Below are 18,202 nucleotides of genomic sequence, written 5' to 3'. Positions count from 1 at the left end.
TACAGCTATAGAACACAAGATGTTACAGCTATAGAACACTGTGAGAACATAGATCACTATGTTAGCAATATAGAACACAACATTCTCTAACTATAGAACACAATATGTTACAGCTATAGAACACAATATGTTAAAACTATAGAACACAATATGTTACCGCTATGGAACACTGTTAGAACTATAGAACACAATTTGTTACAGCTATAGAACACAATATGTTACAGCTATAGAACACAATATGTTAGAACTATAGAACACAATGTTGGAACTATAGAACAGAATATGTTACAGCTATAGAACACAATATGTTAGAACTAAAGAACACGATTTGTTACAGCTATAGAACACAATATGTTACATCTATAGAACACAATATGTTACAGCTATAGAACACAATATGTTACAGCTATAGAACACAATATGTTAGAACTATAGAACACTATGTTAGAACTATAAAACACTGTTAGAGCTATGGAACACAATATTTTAGAGGTGTAGAACACTATGTTAGAACAATAGAACACAATATGTTAGAACTACAGAACACAATATGTTACAGCTATAGAACACAAGATGTTAGAACTATAGAACACAATATGTTACAGCTATAGAACACAAGATGTTACAGCGATAGAACACAATATATTACAGCTATAGAACACAATATGTTACCGCTATAGAACACAATATGTTAGAACTATTGAACACAATTTGTGACAGCTATATAACACAATATGTTACAGCTATAGAACACAATATGTTACAGCTGTAGAACACAATATGTTAGAACTATATTACACAATATGTTAGAGCTATAGCATACAATATGTTAGAACTATATTACACAATATGTTAGAATTATAGAACACTATGTTAGAGCTATAGAACACAATATGTTATAACTATAGAACACAATGTTAGAACTATAAAACACTATGTTAGAGCTATGGAACACAATATGTTATAACTATAGAACAGAATATGTTACAAGTATAGAACACAATATGTTACAGCTATAGAACACAATATGTTACAGCTATAGAGCACAATATGTTACAGCTATAGAACACAATATGTTAGAACTATAGAACACTATGTTACAGCTATAGAACACAATATGTTAGACCTATAGAACACAATGTTAGAACTATAGAACACAATATGTTAGAACTATAGAACACAATATGTTACAGCTATAGAACACAATATGTTACAGCTATAGAACACAATATGTTAGAACTATAGAAGACAATATGTTACAGCTATAGAACACAATATGTTACAGCTATAGAACACAATATTAAAACTATAGAACACTATGTTAGAGCTATTGAACACAATATGTTAGAGGTGTAGAACGCTGTGTTAGAACAATAGAACACCATATGTTAGAACTATAGAACACAAGATGTTACAGCTTTAGAACGCTGTTATAACTATAGAACACAATATGTTACAGCTATAGAACACAATATGTTACAGCTATAGAACACAAGATGTTATAAATATAGAACACTATGTTACAGCTATAGAACACAATATGTTAAAACTATAGAACACAATATGTTACCGCTATAGAACACTGTTAGAACTATAAAACACAATTTGTTACAGCTATAGAACACAATATGTTACAGTTATAGAACACAATATGTTAGAACTATTGAACACTATGTTACAGCTATAGAACACAATATGTTACAGCTATAGAACACAATATGTTAGAACTATAGAACACAATATGTTACAGCTATAGAACACAAGATGTTACAGCGATAGAACACAATATATAACAGCTATAGAACACAATATGTTACAGCTATAGAACACAATATGTTAGAACTATAGAACACTATGTTACAGCTATGGAACACAATATGTTATAACTATAGAACACAATATGTTACAGCTATAGAACACAATATGTTACAGCTACAGAACACAATATGTTACAAGTATAGAACACAATATGTTACAGCTATAGAACACAATATGTTACAGCTACAGAACACAATGTTAGAACTATAGAACACAATATGTTAGAACTATAGAACACAATATGTTACAGCTATAGAACACAATATGTTACAGCTACAGAACACAATATGTTAGAACTATAGAACACTATGTTACAGCTATAGAACACAATATGTTAGACCTATAGAACACAATGTTAGAACTATAGAACACAATATGTTAGAACTATAGAACACAATATGTTACAGCTATAGAACACAATATGTTACAGCTATAGAACACAATATGTTAGAACTATAGAACACAATATGTTACAGCTATAGAACACAATATGTTACAGCTATAGAACACAATATTAGAACTATAGAACACTATGTTAGAGCTATTGAACACAATATGTTAGAGGTGTAGAACACTGTGTTAGAACAATAGAACACAATATGTTAGAACTATAGATCACAAGATGTTACAGCTATAGAGCGCTGTTATAACTATAGAACACAATATGTTACAGCTATAGAACACAATATGTTATAACTATAGAACACAATATGTTACAGCTATAGAACACAATATGTTAAAACTATTGAACACAATATGTTACAGCTATAGAACACAATATGTTACCGCTATAGAACACAATATGTTACAGCTATAGAACACAATATGTTACCGCTATAGAACACAGTTAGAAATATAGAACACAATTTTTTACAGCTATAGAACACAATATGTTACAGCTATAGAACACAATATGTTAGAACTATTGAACACAATATGTTACAGCTATAGAACACAATATGTTACAGCTATAGAACACAATATGTTAGAACTATTGACCACAATATGCTACAGCTATAGAACACAATATGTTACAGCTATAGAACACAATATGTTAGAGCTATAGAACACAATATGTTAGAGCTATAGAACACAATATGTTACAGCTATAGAACACAACATGTTACCTCTATAGAACACTGTTAGAACTATAGAACACAATTTGTTACAGCTATAGAACACAATATGTTACAGCTATAGAACACAATATGTTAGAACTATTGAACACAATATGTTACAGCTATAGAACACAATATGTTACAGCTATAGAACACAATATGTTAGAACTATTGAACACAATATGCTACAGCTATAGAACACAATATGTTACAACTTTAGAACACAATATGTTACAGCAATAGAACACAATATGTTACAGCTATAGAACACAATATGTTACAACTATAGAACACAATATATTACAAGTATAGAACACAATATGTTACAGCTATAGAACACAATATGCTACATCTATAGAACACAATTTGTTACAGCTATAGAACACAATATGTTACAGCTATAGAACACAATATGTTAGAACTATTGAACACAATATGTTACAGCTATAGAACACAATATGTTACAGCTATAGAACACAATATGTTAGAACTATTGACCACAATATGCTACAGCTATAGAACACAATATGTTAGAGCTATAGAACACAATATGTTAGAGCTATAGAACACCATATGTTAGAGCTATAGAACACAATATGTTACAGCTATAGAACACAACATGTTACCTCTATAGAACACTGTTAGAACTATAGAACACAATTTGTTACAGCTATAGAACACAATATGTTACAGCTATAGAACACAATATGTTAGAACTATTGAACACAATATGTTACAGCTATAGAACACAATATGTTACAGCTATAGAACACAATATGTTAGAACTATTGAACACAATATGCTACAGCTATAGAACACAATATGTTACAACTTTAGAACACAATATGTTACAGCAATAGAACACAATATGTTACAGCTATAGAACACAATATGTTACAACTATAGAACACAATATATTACAACTATAGAACACAATATATTACAACTATAGAACACAATATATTACAAGTATAGAACACAATATGTTACAGCTATAGAACACAATATGTTACAGCTATAGAACACAATATGTTACAGCTATAGAACACAATATGTTACAGCTATAGAACACAATATGTTACAGCTATAGAACACAATATGTTAGAACTATAGAACACAATATGTTAGAACTATAGAACACGATGTTACAGCTATAGAACACAATATGTTAGACCTATAGAACACAATGTTAGAACTATAGAACACAATATGCTACATCTATAGAACACAATATGTTACAGCTATAGAACACAATATGTTACAGCTATAGAACACAATATGTTAGAACTATAGAACACAATATGTTACAGCTATAGAACACAATTTGTTACAGCTATAGAACACAATATGTTAGAGCTATAGAACACAATATGTTACAGCTATAGAACACAATATGTTACAGCTATAGAACACAATATGTTACAGCTATAGAACACAATGTTAGAACTATAGAACACTATGTTAGAGCTATGGAACACAATATGTTAGAGGTGTAGAACACAAGATTTTACAGCTATAGAACACTGTTAGAACATAGAACACTATGTTAGAACTATAGAACACAATATGTTATAACTATAGAACACAATATGTTACAGCTATAGAACACAATATGTTAAAACTATTGAACACAATATGTTAGAACTTTTGAACACTGTTAGAACTATAGAACACAATATGTTACAGCTATAGAACACAATATGTTACGGCTATAGAACACAATATGTTACAGCTATAGAACACAATATGTTTGAACTATAGAACACAATATGTTACAGCTATAGAACACAATATGTTACATACACCAGGTTTTTAATGGACCACCGAGTTAGGTGTGCTTTGTGTTTTAATTTTTGCCACGGATCCTCATGTCTATGTTATATTAGTTTCAGTCTGTGTGTGTGTGTGGGGCATTGAAGTTGGTGAGTGAATATGTGTAGGCCGTTAGTGTGTGTGTGTGTGTGTGACCGTTGGTGTCAGTGCAGTTGCTAGTAGGTGACATCTCCGCCGTACCAACCGTCTGTGTGTTTCTGTTACTGTCCCCCTGGGGCCTCTACTCTCTCTGTTGGCACATCAGAGGCACATAAACACCAGCATTAATAACACACACACACTCCTCACTGACTGCTGTTTATACGGCTGTAAAATTCAATTACACAGCAGGGGTGCGGGCCGCCCCACATTACAGCATACCAGGGTGACATTTCATTTGCAATGAATCATGGGCTGGTGTAAGACCCGGCCGAGGAGCACAACAATGCTTCTCTCTCTCTCTCCAAGCTTTCTCTCTCTCTCTCTCCAAGCTTTCTCTCTCTCTCCAAGCTTTCTCTCTATCTCTCCAAGCTTTCTCTCTATCTCTCCAAGCTTTCTCTCTATCTCTCCAAGATATCTCTCTCTCTCTCCAAGCTCTCTCTGTATCTCTCCAAGCTATCTGTCTCTCTCTCCCTCCAAGCTATCTCTCTCTCTCTCTAAGCTCTCTCTCTCTCTCTCTCTCTCTAAGCTCTCTCTCTCTCTCTCTCCAAGCTCTCTCTCTCTCTCTCCAAGCTATCTCTCTCTCTCTCTCCAAGCTCTCTCTCTCTCTCTCAAGCTCTCTCTCTCTCTCCAAGCTATCTCTCTCTCTACGCTATATCTCTCTACATGCTCTCTCTCTCTCTCTCTCCATGCGCTCTCTCTCTCTCTCTCTCTCTCCATGCGCTCTCTCTCTCTCTCCAAGCGCGCTCTCTCTCTCTCTCTCCAAGCGCGCTCTCTCTCTCTCTCTCTACAAGCGCTCTCTCTCTCTCTCTCTCCAAGCGCTCTCTCTCTCTCTCTCTCTCCAAGTGTGCTCTCTCTCTCTCTCCAAGTGCGCTCTCTCTCTCTCTCCAAGCGCGCTCTCTCTCTCTCCAAACGCTCTCTCTCTCTCTCTCTCTCCCCCCAAGCTCTCTCTATCCAAGCTCTCTCTCTCCAAGCTCCCTCTCTCCAAGCTCTCTCTCTCTCTCTCTATGCTGAGAGTGTTTGGTGCATGCTGGGAATTGTATGAGCGAAGGAGTGCGTGTGTTGTGTCGAGTTAGATATTCAGAACTTTCTTTCGGTTTTCTATTTCTTGGTGGCTTTTTTTGGTTTTCTTCTGTGCATGATTAAGGTTATTATTTTTGTTGTGGTAGAATTAAGTATTTTGTTTGTCGTATCGAAATGACCCTGATTTTGGCGGGGATGGCAGCCCGAATGGGGATGCCGTCCCTGTCACTTCGGCACGGCTTTAGGTGTGTTACTGAAGCTACTCTCACGGTGGAGGAGTTTCTGGTCGCCGTAGGAGAGAAGGTAGGATAAAAGAATGTTGCTTATGCATCCCGGATGAATAAAGCCATTGTGGTATTTCTTAAAGAAGAGTGTCTTGTAGATCGTATGGTTGAGCATGGCGTACTTCTTAAAGAAGAGTGCCTTTTAGATCGTTTGGTTGAGCATGGTGTACTTCTTAAAGAAGAGTGTCTTGTAGATCGTATGGTTGAGCATGGCGTACTTCTTAAAGAAGAGTGTCTTGTAGATCGTATGGTTGAGCATGGCGTACTTCTTAAAGAAGAGTGTCTTGTAGATCGTATGGTTGAGCATGGTGTACTTCTTAAAGAAGAGTGTCTTGTTGATCGGATGGTTGAGCATGGTGTACTTCTTAAAGAAGAGTGCCTTTTAGATCGTTTGGTTGAGCATGGTGTACTTCTTAAAGAAGAGTGTCTTGTAGATTGTATGGTTGAGCATGGCGTACTTCTTAAAGAAGAGTGTCTTGTAGATCGTATGGTTGAGCATGGCGTACTTCTTAAAGAAGAGTGTCTTGTAGATCGTATGGTTGAGCATGGTGTACTTCTTAAAGAAGAGTGTCTTGTTGATCGGATGGTTGAGCATGGTGTACTTCTTAAAGAAGAGTGCCTTTTAGATCGTTTGGTTGAGCATGGTGTACTTCTTAAAGAAGAGTGTCTTGTAGATCGTATGGTTGAGCATGGCGTACTTCTTAAAGAAGAGTGTCTTGTAGATCGTATGGTTGAGCATGGCGTACTTCTTAAAGAAGAGTGTCTTGTAGATCGTATGGTTGAGCATGGCGTACTTCTTAAAGAAGAGTGTCTTGTAGATCGTATGGTTGAGCATGGTGTACTTCTTAAAGAAGAGTGTCTTGTTGATCGGATGGTTGAGCATGGTGTCCTTCTTAAAGAAGAGTGTCTTGTAGATCGGATGGTTGAGCATGGTGTACTTCTTAAAGAAGAGAGTCTTGTTGATCGGATGGTTGAGCATGGCGTACTTCTTAAAGAAGAGAGTCTTGTTGATCGGATGGTTGAGCATGGCGTACTTCTTAAAGAAGAGTGTCTTGTAGATCGTATGGTTGAGCATGGCGTACTTCTTAAAGAAGAGTGTCTTGTAGATCGTATGGTTGAGCATGGTGTACTTCTTAAAGAAGAGTGTCTTGTTGATCGGATGGTTGAGCATGGTGTACTTCTTAAAGAAGAGTGCCTTTTAGATCGTTTGGTTGAGCATGGTGTACTTCTTAAAGAAGAGTGTCTTGTAGATCGTATGGTTGAGCATGGCGTACTTCTTAAAGAAGAGTGTCTTGTAGATCGTATGGTTGAGCATGGCGTACTTCTTAAAGAAGAGTGTCTTGTAGATCGTATGGTTGAGCATGGCGTACTTCTTAAAGAAGAGTGTCTTGTAGATCGTATGGTTGAGCATGGTGTACTTCTTAAAGAAGAGTGTCTTGTAGATCGTATGGTTGAGCATGGCGTACTTCTTAAAGAAGAGTGTCTTGTAGATCGTATGGTTGAGCATGGTGTACTTCTTAAAGAAGAGTGTCTTGTTGATCGGATGGTTGAGCATGGTGTACTTCTTAAAGAAGAGTGCCTTTTAGATCGTTTGGTTGAGCATGGTGTACTTCTTAAAGAAGAGTGTCTTGTAGATCGTATGGTTGAGCATGGCGTACTTCTTAAAGAAGAGTGTCTTGTAGATCGTATGGTTGAGCATGGCGTACTTCTTAAAGAAGAGTGTCTTGTAGATCGTATGGTTGAGCATGGCGTACTTCTTAAAGAAGAGTGTCTTGTAGATCGTATGGTTGAGCATGGTGTACTTCTTAAAGAAGAGTGTCTTGTTGATCGGATGGTTGAGCATGGTGTCCTTCTTAAAGAAGAGTGTCTTGTAGATCGGATGGTTGAGCATGGTGTACTTCTTAAAGAAGAGAGTCTTGTTGATCGGATGGTTGAGCATGGCGTACTTCTTAAAGAAGAGAGTCTTGTTGATCGGATGGTTGAGCATGGCGTACTTCTTAAAGAAGAGTGTCTTGTAGATCGTATGGTTGAGCATGGCGTACTTCTTAAAGAAGAGTGTCTTGTAGATAGTATGGTTGAGCATGGTGTACTTCTTAAAGAAGAGTGTCTTGTTGATCGGATGGTTGAGCATGGTGTACTTCTTAAAGAAGAGTGCCTTTTAGATCGTTTGGTTGAGCATGGTGTACTTCTTAAAGAAGAGTGTCTTGTAGATCGTATGGTTGAGCATGGCGTACTTCTTAAAGAAGAGTGTCTTGTAGATCGTATGGTTGAGCATGGCGTACTTCTTAAAGAAGAGTGTCTTGTAGATCGTATGGTTGAGCATGGCGTACTTCTTAAAGAAGAGTGTCTTGTAGATCGTATGGTTGAGCATGGTGTACTTCTTAAAGAAGAGTGTCTTGTTGATCGGATGGTTGAGCATGGTGTCCTTCTTAAAGAAGAGTGTCTTGTAGATCGGATGGTTGAGCATGGTGTACTTCTTAAAGAAGAGAGTCTTGTTGATCGGATGGTTGAGCATGGCGTACTTCTTAAAGAAGAGAGTCTTGTTGATCGGATGGTTGAGCATGGTGTACTTCTTAAAGAAGAGTGTCTTGTAGATCGTATGGTTGAGCATGGCGTACTTCTTAAAGAAGAGTGTCTTGTAGATCGTATGGTTGAGCATGGTGTACTTCTTAAAGAAGAGTGTCTTGTTGATCGGATGGTTGAGCATGGTGTACTTCTTAAAGAAGAGTGCCTTTTAGATCGTTTGGTTGAGCATGGTGTACTTCTTAAAGAAGAGTGTCTTGTAGATCGTATGGTTGAGCATGGCGTACTTCTTAAAGAAGAGTGTCTTGTAGATCGTATGGTTGAGCATGGCGTACTTCTTAAAGAAGAGTGTCTTGTAGATCGTATGGTTGAGCATGGCGTACTTCTTAAAGAAGAGTGTCTTGTTGATCGGATGGTTGAGCATGGTGTACTTCTTAAAGAAGAGTGCCTTTTAGATCGTTTGGTTGAGCATGGTGTACTTCTTAAAGAAGAGTGTCTTGTAGATCGTATGGTTGAGCATGGCGTACTTCTTAAAGAAGAGTGTCTTGTAGATCGTATGGTTGAGCATGGCGTACTTCTTAAAGAAGAGTGTCTTGTAGATCGTATGGTTGAGCATGGCGTACTTCTTAAAGAAGAGTGTCTTGTAGATCGTATGGTTGAGCATGGTGTACTTCTTAAAGAAGAGTGTCTTGTTGATCGGATGGTTGAGCATGGTGTCCTTCTTAAAGAAGAGTGTCTTGTAGATCGGATGGTTGAGCATGGTGTACTTCTTAAAGAAGAGAGTCTTGTTGATCGGATGGTTGAGCATGGCGTACTTCTTAAAGAAGAGTGTCTTGTTGATCGGATGGTTGAGCATGGTGTACTTCTTAAAGAAGAGTGCCTTAAAGAAGAGTGTCTTGTTGATCGGATGGTTGAGCATGGTGTACTTCTTAAAGAAGAGTGCCTTTTAGATCGTTTGGTTGAGCATGGTGTACTTCTTAAAGAAGAGTGTCTTGTAGATCGTATGGTTGAGCATGGCGTACTTCTTAAAGAAGAGTGTCTTGTAGATCGTATGGTTGAGCATGGCGTACTTCTTAAAGAAGAGTGTCTTGTAGATCGTATGGTTGAGCATGGCGTACTTCTTAAAGAAGAGTGTCTTGTTGATCGGATGGTTGAGCATGGTGTACTTCTTAAAGAAGAGTGCCTTTTAGATCGTTTGGTTGAGCATGGCGTACTTCTTAAAGAAGAGTGTCTTGTAGATCGTATGGTTGAGCATGGCGTACTTCTTAAAGAAGAGTGTCTTGTAGATCGTATGGTTGAGCATGGCGTACTTCTTAAAGAAGAGTGTCTTGTAGATCGTATGGTTGAGCATGGCGTACTTCTTAAAGAAGAGTGTCTTGTAGATCGTATGGTTGAGCATGGTGTACTTCTTAAAGAAGAGTGTCTTGTTGATCGGATGGTTGAGCATGGTGTCCTTCTTAAAGAAGAGTGTCTTGTAGATCGGATGGTTGAGCATGGTGTACTTCTTAAAGAAGAGAGTCTTGTTGATCGGATGGTTGAGCATGGCGTACTTCTTAAAGAAGAGAGTCTTGTTGATCGGATGGTTGAGCATGGCGTACTTCTTAAAGAAGAGAGTCTTGTTGATCGGATGGTTGAGCATGGTGTTCTTCTTAAAGGAATGTTTATTTTTTAAGTTACGCCGCTTTTTTCTCCATCAACAAGGGTAACAATTTCAAATGTACCGCCGTTTATTCCAAATGAGCTATTGGAGCGCGAGTTATTGCGCTTTGGGAAGTTCGCCAGTTCAATTAAGGTTGTCCCGTTGGGTTGCAAACACCCGGCGTTGAAATGTCGTTTCGGCGACAGGTCTTTATGTTTTTGGACTTACCGGAGCAGACTTTAGAGTTATCGTTTAAAATCAAGTATGACAATAGACTGTATATGGCTTATGCTAGTACGGGTAGTCAACTGTGTTTTGAGTGTGGGGATGTTGGTCATAAGCGACATGCTTGCCCGAAAAGGGAGAAGGCCAAGGGAGGGGCACAGGTGGTCCTCTTAACGCCTGGGCCCACTGATGTAGGGAGAGGTGGACCGACAGCGGTAGAGCAGCCACAAGCACCTGTGGAACAAGTTATCCGTGTTGAGGGCACGGAGTTGCAACTTGTATTAGAGGGAAATGTTATGCAGCAGAAAAGTATTGTTGTAGAAGGTAAGGATGTATCTGAAGAGCCAGTTCCTCAGACTGGTGAGCAGGTGCCCAGTACGAGTGCTGGGGTAAAGGAGGGGGTTCATGTGGAGCTAGGCTCCCAGGTAGTGGAGGAGGTGCCCAGTACGAGTGCTGGGGTAAAGGAGGGGGTTCATGTGGAGCTAGGCTCCCAGGTAGTGGAGGAGGTGCCCAGTACTAGTGCTGGGGTAAAGGAGGGGGTTCATGTGGAGCTAGGCTCCCAGGGAGTGGAGGAGATGCCCACTATGAGTAGTGGGGTACAGGAGGGGGTTCATGTGGAGCTAGGCTCCCAGGTAGTGGAAGAGGTGCCCAGTACGAGTTCTGGGGTAAAGGAGGGGGTTCATGTGGAGCTAGGCTCCCAGGTAGTGGAGGAGGTGCCCAGTACTAGTGCTGGGGTAAAGGAGGGGGTTCATGTGGAGCTAGGCTCCCAGGTAGTGGAGGAGGTGCCCAGTACAAGTGCTGGGGTAAAAAGGAGGGGGTTCATGTGGAGCTAGGCTCCCAGGTAGTGGAGGAGGTGCCCAGTACGAGTGCTGGGGTAAAGGAGGGGGTTCATGTGGAGCTAGGCTCCCAGGGAGTGGAGGAGATGCCCACTATGAGTAGTGGGGTACAGGAGGGGGTTCATGTGGAGCTAGGCTCCCAGGTAGTGGAGGAGATGCCCACTACGAGTAATGAGGTTCAGGTGGGGCTAGTCTCCCAAGTAGTGGAGAAGATGCCTGGTACGAGTGATGGGGTGCAAGTGGGGAGTGTTGAAAGGGATGTGGTTTGAGGGGAGTCAGTTGTCTGTGGCCTCAGCTGAGAAGGATCAGGAGAAGGATATCTCTTTTGATATGATAGCAGCTGGTGACGACTCAATTTTCGATCTAGAGGAGGTAAATGGTTTTCTGGATCAGACTTTTGGGAAATCTGTCAAATTGGCAGATTATTTTGATGTTGATAAGTTTGTGAGGTCAGCTGTGATGTTACAGAAGACGGTGGGGTTAGATCAGCTGAGTGAGAAGAGGGGGTTTCGCTTGAGGAAATTTGCTACTGCTGTTGCAGCAGCAAAAGGTGGTGGGAAACGTGGTCGGGTTAATAAGAGAAGATGATGATGATGATCATGCTTCATAGGGTGTCTTTTTTCTCTTTGGTTTCTCTGTGATTTCTTCTTCTTTTCCTTTCTCTTTTCTATATGGAGGTACTAAGGGTAGGTTCTCTCAATATTAATGGGGGAAGGGACAGGAATAAGAGGGCTTGGGTATTAGAAGTAATAAAACAGAAAAGGCTTCATGTAGTTTTCCTACAGGGGACACATAGTGATGAGGAAAATGAGGTTGACTGGGGTATGTGGTGGGAGGGGCAGCAGGTACTCAGTCATGGTACTAATTTCAGTGCTGGGGTGGCAATCTTGTTTTCCTCAGGCTTAGGGGTGACTGTGGTATCTACAACAGAGATTGTCAAGAGGGTTTTATTGGTCAAGGTGGATGTTATGTTTTTTATTTTTTTTAAAATGTTTATGCTCCTAATGAGGGTACAGAGTGTATTGTTTTATTTGATCAAATAAAGGAAACCTTAAGACAGTGTGACCGAGAGGGGTGTATGGTTTTAGGGGGTGACTGGAACTGTACAGTGGATTTTACTGTTGACCGCACCGCTGAAGAACCTCACCTGCGGACATCCACTTGCCTGTCTGGCCTATTAACTGAGTTTGAGCTTTCTGGTGTGTGGAGAGTAAGGAATGCGAAAGTTAGGCAGTACACATGGCTGATAAGAAATGTTTTAGACATTTGTAAACTGTCTGATGTAAATGTGGGTTTACTTTCTTTGGATCAGGAGAAGGCTTTTGATCGTGTGGACCACCAGTACTTGTTTAAAACGAAGAAAGCCTTTGGATTTGGGGATGATTTTTTTGTCTTGGATGAATTTACTGTATGCTGTGGCCTCATGTATGGTGACGGTGGGGGGTGGTTTGAGTTGCCCCATCCCTGTCCAAAGGGGCATCAGGCAGGGATGCCCAATTTCAGGGCAGTTATATAGTCTGGCGATTGAACCAGTGCTTTGTTTTTTAGAGCGAAGCTTACTGGTTTCTCTGTGCCAGGTGTAATGAAGGGTCCCACGATAGCACTGTCTGCGTATGCAGATGACGTGATAGTTTTTATTACAGGGGGTGAAGATGTTAAGGTTCTCTCAAACGCTTTAAAGGTGTATGAGGGGGCCTCCTCAGCTAGAGTCAATTGGGGAAAGAGTGAAGCGCTGTGTGCAGGTCAGCTTCAGATGGTGTCCGTTCCACGGTTACCAGGGGGGCTTCAGTGGGGCAGAGATGGGATGAAGACTTTGGGGGGTTTTCTAGGCTCTGATGTCTTTCAGAAAAAGAACTGGGAGGGTGTAGCGGAGAAAGTGTGTGCCAGACTGTCAAGATGGAAATGGTTTCTGCCCCAGCTGTCTTATAGGGGAATGGTCCTGGTAGCTAATAATCTTGCTGCCTCTACCCTGTGGCACAGACTAATGATTTTGCAGCCACCAAAGGGTCTGATACAAGAGCTTCAGAGGACCCTTGTCAATTTCTTCTGGTCTGGACAACACTGGATTAAAGTTGCAGCCTTGTACCTGCCACTGCACGAGGGTGGGCAAGGCCTGGTGGACATTTCCTCTAGGATCATGGCTTTCTGGCTTCAAGCAGCCCACAGACTGTTGTACAGTGACGGTTCTAGCTGGGTCGACACAGCCTACACACTGATGAGGAGAGCGGGCTGTTTGGGCTTAGACAAGCACCTTTTCCTCTTAAAGCTGGAGGGGGGTGATTTGCCTGGCCTGACTCCATTTTATGAGTCTGTTATGCAGGCTTGGAGGGTTCTTGTCAAGTACCGTAAGGCCGGCATGCCACCAGGGATGTGGCTTTTTGAAGAGCCTCTTTTTCACAACTCTGCCATCCAGTCCCGTGTTCTGGGTTCAGCTAGCCTACATTCATGCCTGTTAGGCGTGGGGTGTACCAAGCTGGGTCATCTGATGCGGAGCAGGAGCAGATCATTGGAGGAGCTGGGAGAAAGAGCGGGGATCCGATCATCTCGCCTACTGGGGAAGGTCGTCGCTGAGGTCTGTGACTCCTTGCCAGTACTTCAGCTGCAGTATGTGACTGACACTTCCAAATCTGATCGGTGGAAGGAGGGTCTGGATTAGATGTTCCCTGCACTGATTGTTAGTGCTGCGATGGGGGCATTCGAGGAGGATGTGGGGATGCTGCTTTCCTTCGATACCCTGGAGTTGGGGGAGTTTAAGGAGGTGGGAAAGAGGGCCATGTACAGAATATGTGTAAAGGTGTCCCTTCCCTAGAAGGGGTAAAATCGATGAGGTGGGCGGGTGTGCTTGGTCCAGGTACCTCCCCAAAAGGATGTTGGCGATCATTATACAAACTGCCTATTGATAAGAGGACAGCTGACCTCCAACGGAGGATAATACATGGAGCTATAGCCACCAAGATGCATCTGGTACACCTGGACCCTACTGTTGGGGAGGGGTGTCCATTCTGTGCTGAGTCTGAAACTCTGGCACATCTGTTTTTACAGTGTCCCAGGTTGGTCGGGATGATTGACCTGATCACTAATTGGTTCTCATCGTTGGGAGAGGTTTTCTCTTCCCAACTGTATATACAGTGCCTTGCGAAAGTATTTAGCCCCCTTGAACTTTGCGACCTTTTGCCACATTTCAGGCTTCAAACATAAAGATATAAAACTGTATTTTTTTGTGAAGAATCAACAACAAGTGGGACACAATCATGAAGTGGAACGGCATTTATTGGATATTTCAAACTTTTTTAACAAATCAAAAACTGAAAAATTGGGCGTGCAAAATTATTCAGCCCCTTTACTTTCAGTGCAGCAAACTCTCTCCAGAAGTTCAGTGAGGATCTCTGAATGATCCAATGTTGACCTAAATGACTAATGATGATAAATACAATCCACCTGTGTGTAATTAAGTCTCCGTATAAATGCACCTGCACTGTGATAGTCTCAGAGGTCCGTTAAAAGCGCAGAGAGCATCATGAAGAACGAGGAACACACCAGGCAGGTCCGAGATACTGTTGTGAAGAAGTTTAAAGCCGGATTTGGATACAAAAAGATTTCCCAAGCTTTAAACATCCCAAGGAGCACTGTGCAAGCGATAATATTGAAATGGAAGGAGTATCAGACCACTGCAAATCTACCAAGACCTGGCCGTCCCTCTAAACTTTCAGTTCATACAAGGAGAAGACTGATCAGAGATGCAGCCAAGAGGCCCATGATCACTCTGGATGAACTGCAGAGATCTACAGCTGAGGTGGGAGACTCTGTCCATAGGACAACAATCAGTCGTATATTGCACAAATCTGGCATTTATGGAAGAGTGGCAAGAAGAAAGCCATTTCTTAAAGATATCCATAAAAAGTGTAGTTTAAAGTTTGCCACAAGCCACCTGGGAGACACACCAAACATGTGGAAGAAGGTGCTCTGGTCAGATGAAACCAAAATTGAACTTTTTGGCAACAATGCAAAACGTTATGTTTGGCGTAAAAGCAACACAGCTGAACACACCATCCCCACTGTCAAACATGGTGGTGGCAACATCATGGTTTGGGCCTGCTTTTCTTCAGCAGGGACAGGGAAGATGGTTAAAATTGATGGGAAGATGGATGTAGCCAAATACAGGGCCATTCTGGAAGAAAACCTGATGGAGTCTGCAAAAGACCTGAGACTGGGACGGAGATTTGTCTTCCAAAAAGACAATGATCCAAAACATAAAGCAAAATCTACAATGGAATGGTTCAAAAATAAACATATCCAGGTGTTAGAATGGCCAAGTCAAAGTCCAGACCTGAATCCAATCGAGAATCTGTGGAAAGAACTGAAAACTGCTGTTCACAAATGCTCTCCATCCAACCTCACTGAGCTCGAGCTGTTTTGCAAGGAGGAATGGGAAAAAAATTCAGTCTCTCGATGTGCAAAACTGATAGAGACATACCCCAAGCGACTTACAGCTGTAATCGCAGCAAAAGGTGGTGCTACAAAGTATTAACTTAAGGGGGCTGAATAATTTTGCACGCCCAATTTTTCAGTTTTTGATTTGTTAAAAAAGTTTGAAATATCCAATAAATGTCGTTCCACTTCATGATTGTGTCCCACTTGTTGTTGATTCTTCACAAAAAAATACAGTTTTATATCTTTATGTTTGAAGCAAAGTTCAAGGGGGCCGAATACTTTCGCAAGGCACTGTATTTGGGCCAAAGTACAGGTATAGTCAAAAGGGTGTAGTTGTGTTGCTTAATTTTGTGTTAGGGGCAGCAAAATTAGCGATATGGAAGACCCAAAAGAACAGTATTCGGGGACAGGGGTCTGTGGATGTGGTGGGAATGCTGGAGTGAATGTTGGCAGCGAGACTAAGGGTTGAGTTTGCCTATTATAAACTTGTAAACTATATTGATCTGTTTGAGTATATGGGGTATTGAGGCTGTTGTGTTTAGTTACTGTGGAGGAGGAATTGGAGTTGTGTTTTTAATTAATGTGTAGCTATGGTTTTGTATGAGTTTTTATTGTGTTGTGGGCTCCCAGACCCAATAAAGATTATTTAAAACTCAAACTCTCTCTCTCTCTAAGCTCTTGCTCTCTTTCTCTCGCTCTCTCTCTCTCTCCAAGCTCTCTCACTCTCTCTCTCTCCAAGCTCTCTCTCTCTCCAAGCTCGCTCTCTCTCTCTCTCCAAGCTCTCTCTCTCTCTCTCTCTCTCTCTCTCTCTCTCCAAGCTCTCTCTCTCTCTCTCTCCAAGCTCTCGCTCTCTCTCTCCAAGCTCTCGCTCTCTCTCCAAGCTCTCGCTTGCTCTCTTTCTCTCCAAGCTCTCGCTCGCTCTCTCTCTCTCCAAGCTCTCGCTTGCTCTCTCTCTCTCCAAGCTCTCGCTCTCTCTCTCTCCAAGCTCTCGCTCTCTCTCTCTCTCCAAGCTCTCGCTCGCTCTCTCTCTCTCCAAGCTCTCGCTTGCTCTCTCTCTCTCCAAGCTCTCGCTCGCTCTCTCTCTCTCCAAGCTCTCGCTCTCTCTCTCTCCAAGCTCTCGCTTGCTCTCTCTCTCTCCAAGCTCTCGCTTGCTCTCTCTCTCTCCAAGCTCTCGCTCGCTCTCTCTCTCTCCAAGCTTTCGCTTGCTCTCTCTCTCCAAGCTCTCGCTTGCTCTCTCTCTCTCCAAGCTCTCGCTTGCTCTCTCTCTCTCCAAGCTCTCGCTTGCTCTCTCTCTCTCCAAGCTCTTGCTCTCTCTCTCTCCAAGCTCTCGCTCGCTCTCTTTCTCTCCAAGCTCTCGCTTGCTCTCTCTCTCTCCAAGCTCTTGCTTGCTCGCTCTCTCTCTCTCTCCAAACTCTCGCTCGCTCTCTCCAAGCTCTCTCTCTCTCTCTCTCCGAGCTCTCTCTCTCTCTCCGAGCTCTCGCTCTCTCTCTCTCCGAGCTCTCTCTCTCTCGCTCTCTCCCAATATAACTGATTGAAATCGTTTGAGCCAGATTCTAATTGGAATTTTGATGTTCCTTTTAATGGCATAGAATGCTCTTCTTGCTTTGTCTCTCAGCTCATTCACAAAAATGTGAAAGCTACCTGTGTTGCTGATATTTAGTCCTAGATATGTGTAGTTTTTGGTGTGTTTTGGTTTACTTGTTTATCAATTAGAGTGTGGATGGTGTAAATGTGGTCTGTTGTACGATAATATTTTAGAAATCCAATCTGGCTTCTGCTCAGGACGTTGTATTCGTCAAGGAAATGATGTAGTCTGCTATTTATAATACCGCAGAGAATTTTCCCCAAGTTGCTGTAAACGTAAATTCCTCTATAATTATTTGGATCAAATTTGTCTCCATTTTTATAGATTGGTGTGATCAATCCCTGGTTCCAAATATCGGGGAAAATACCTGCAGTGAGGATAATGTTGAAGAGTTTGAGTATAGCCAATTTGAATTTGTGGTCTGTATATTTGATCATTTCATTTAAAATACCATCAGCACCACAGGCCGTTTTGGGTTGTAGAGTGCATAGTTTTTCCAATAATTCTTCTTCTGTAATTGGGGTATCCACAGGATTCTGATAGTCTTTGACTGCTGATTCAAGGATTTGTCATTTTTCTTGTATATCCTTTTGTTCTTGGCTCTTTGTTATATTGCTGTAGAGGTTTGCAAAGTGATTTCTCCACATATCCCCATTTTGGATAGCCAATTCCTCATGATGAGGTTTGTTTAATTTATTCCAATTCTCCCAGAAGATTCTTTGGATTCCTCAATTCCATCCAGCTGATTT

The 18,202-nt window shown here is 41.1% G+C and overlaps 2 protein-coding genes across 2 annotated transcripts in view; one reads left to right on the top strand and one right to left on the bottom strand.

The window, feature by feature from the left end:
• LOC139391961 (uncharacterized) overlaps positions 1 to 18,202 on the bottom strand; it is a 590,779-nt gene that overhangs the window by 394,892 nt on the left and 177,685 nt on the right. The gene's annotated exons all lie outside the window — the stretch shown is intronic.
• The window catches only part of LOC139391761 (ephrin type-A receptor 7-like), a 186,366-nt gene that overhangs the window by 70,080 nt on the left and 98,084 nt on the right, over positions 1 to 18,202 (top strand). The gene's annotated exons all lie outside the window — the stretch shown is intronic.

The sequence above is a fragment of the Oncorhynchus clarkii genome, chromosome 32, assembly GCF_045791955.1.
Source record: "Oncorhynchus clarkii lewisi isolate Uvic-CL-2024 chromosome 32, UVic_Ocla_1.0, whole genome shotgun sequence".
Lineage (NCBI taxonomy): Eukaryota > Metazoa > Chordata > Actinopteri > Salmoniformes > Salmonidae > Oncorhynchus > Oncorhynchus clarkii.
Note: the sequence above shows the minus strand (reverse complement) of the source record. Positions and strands in the feature narration are given on the sequence as shown.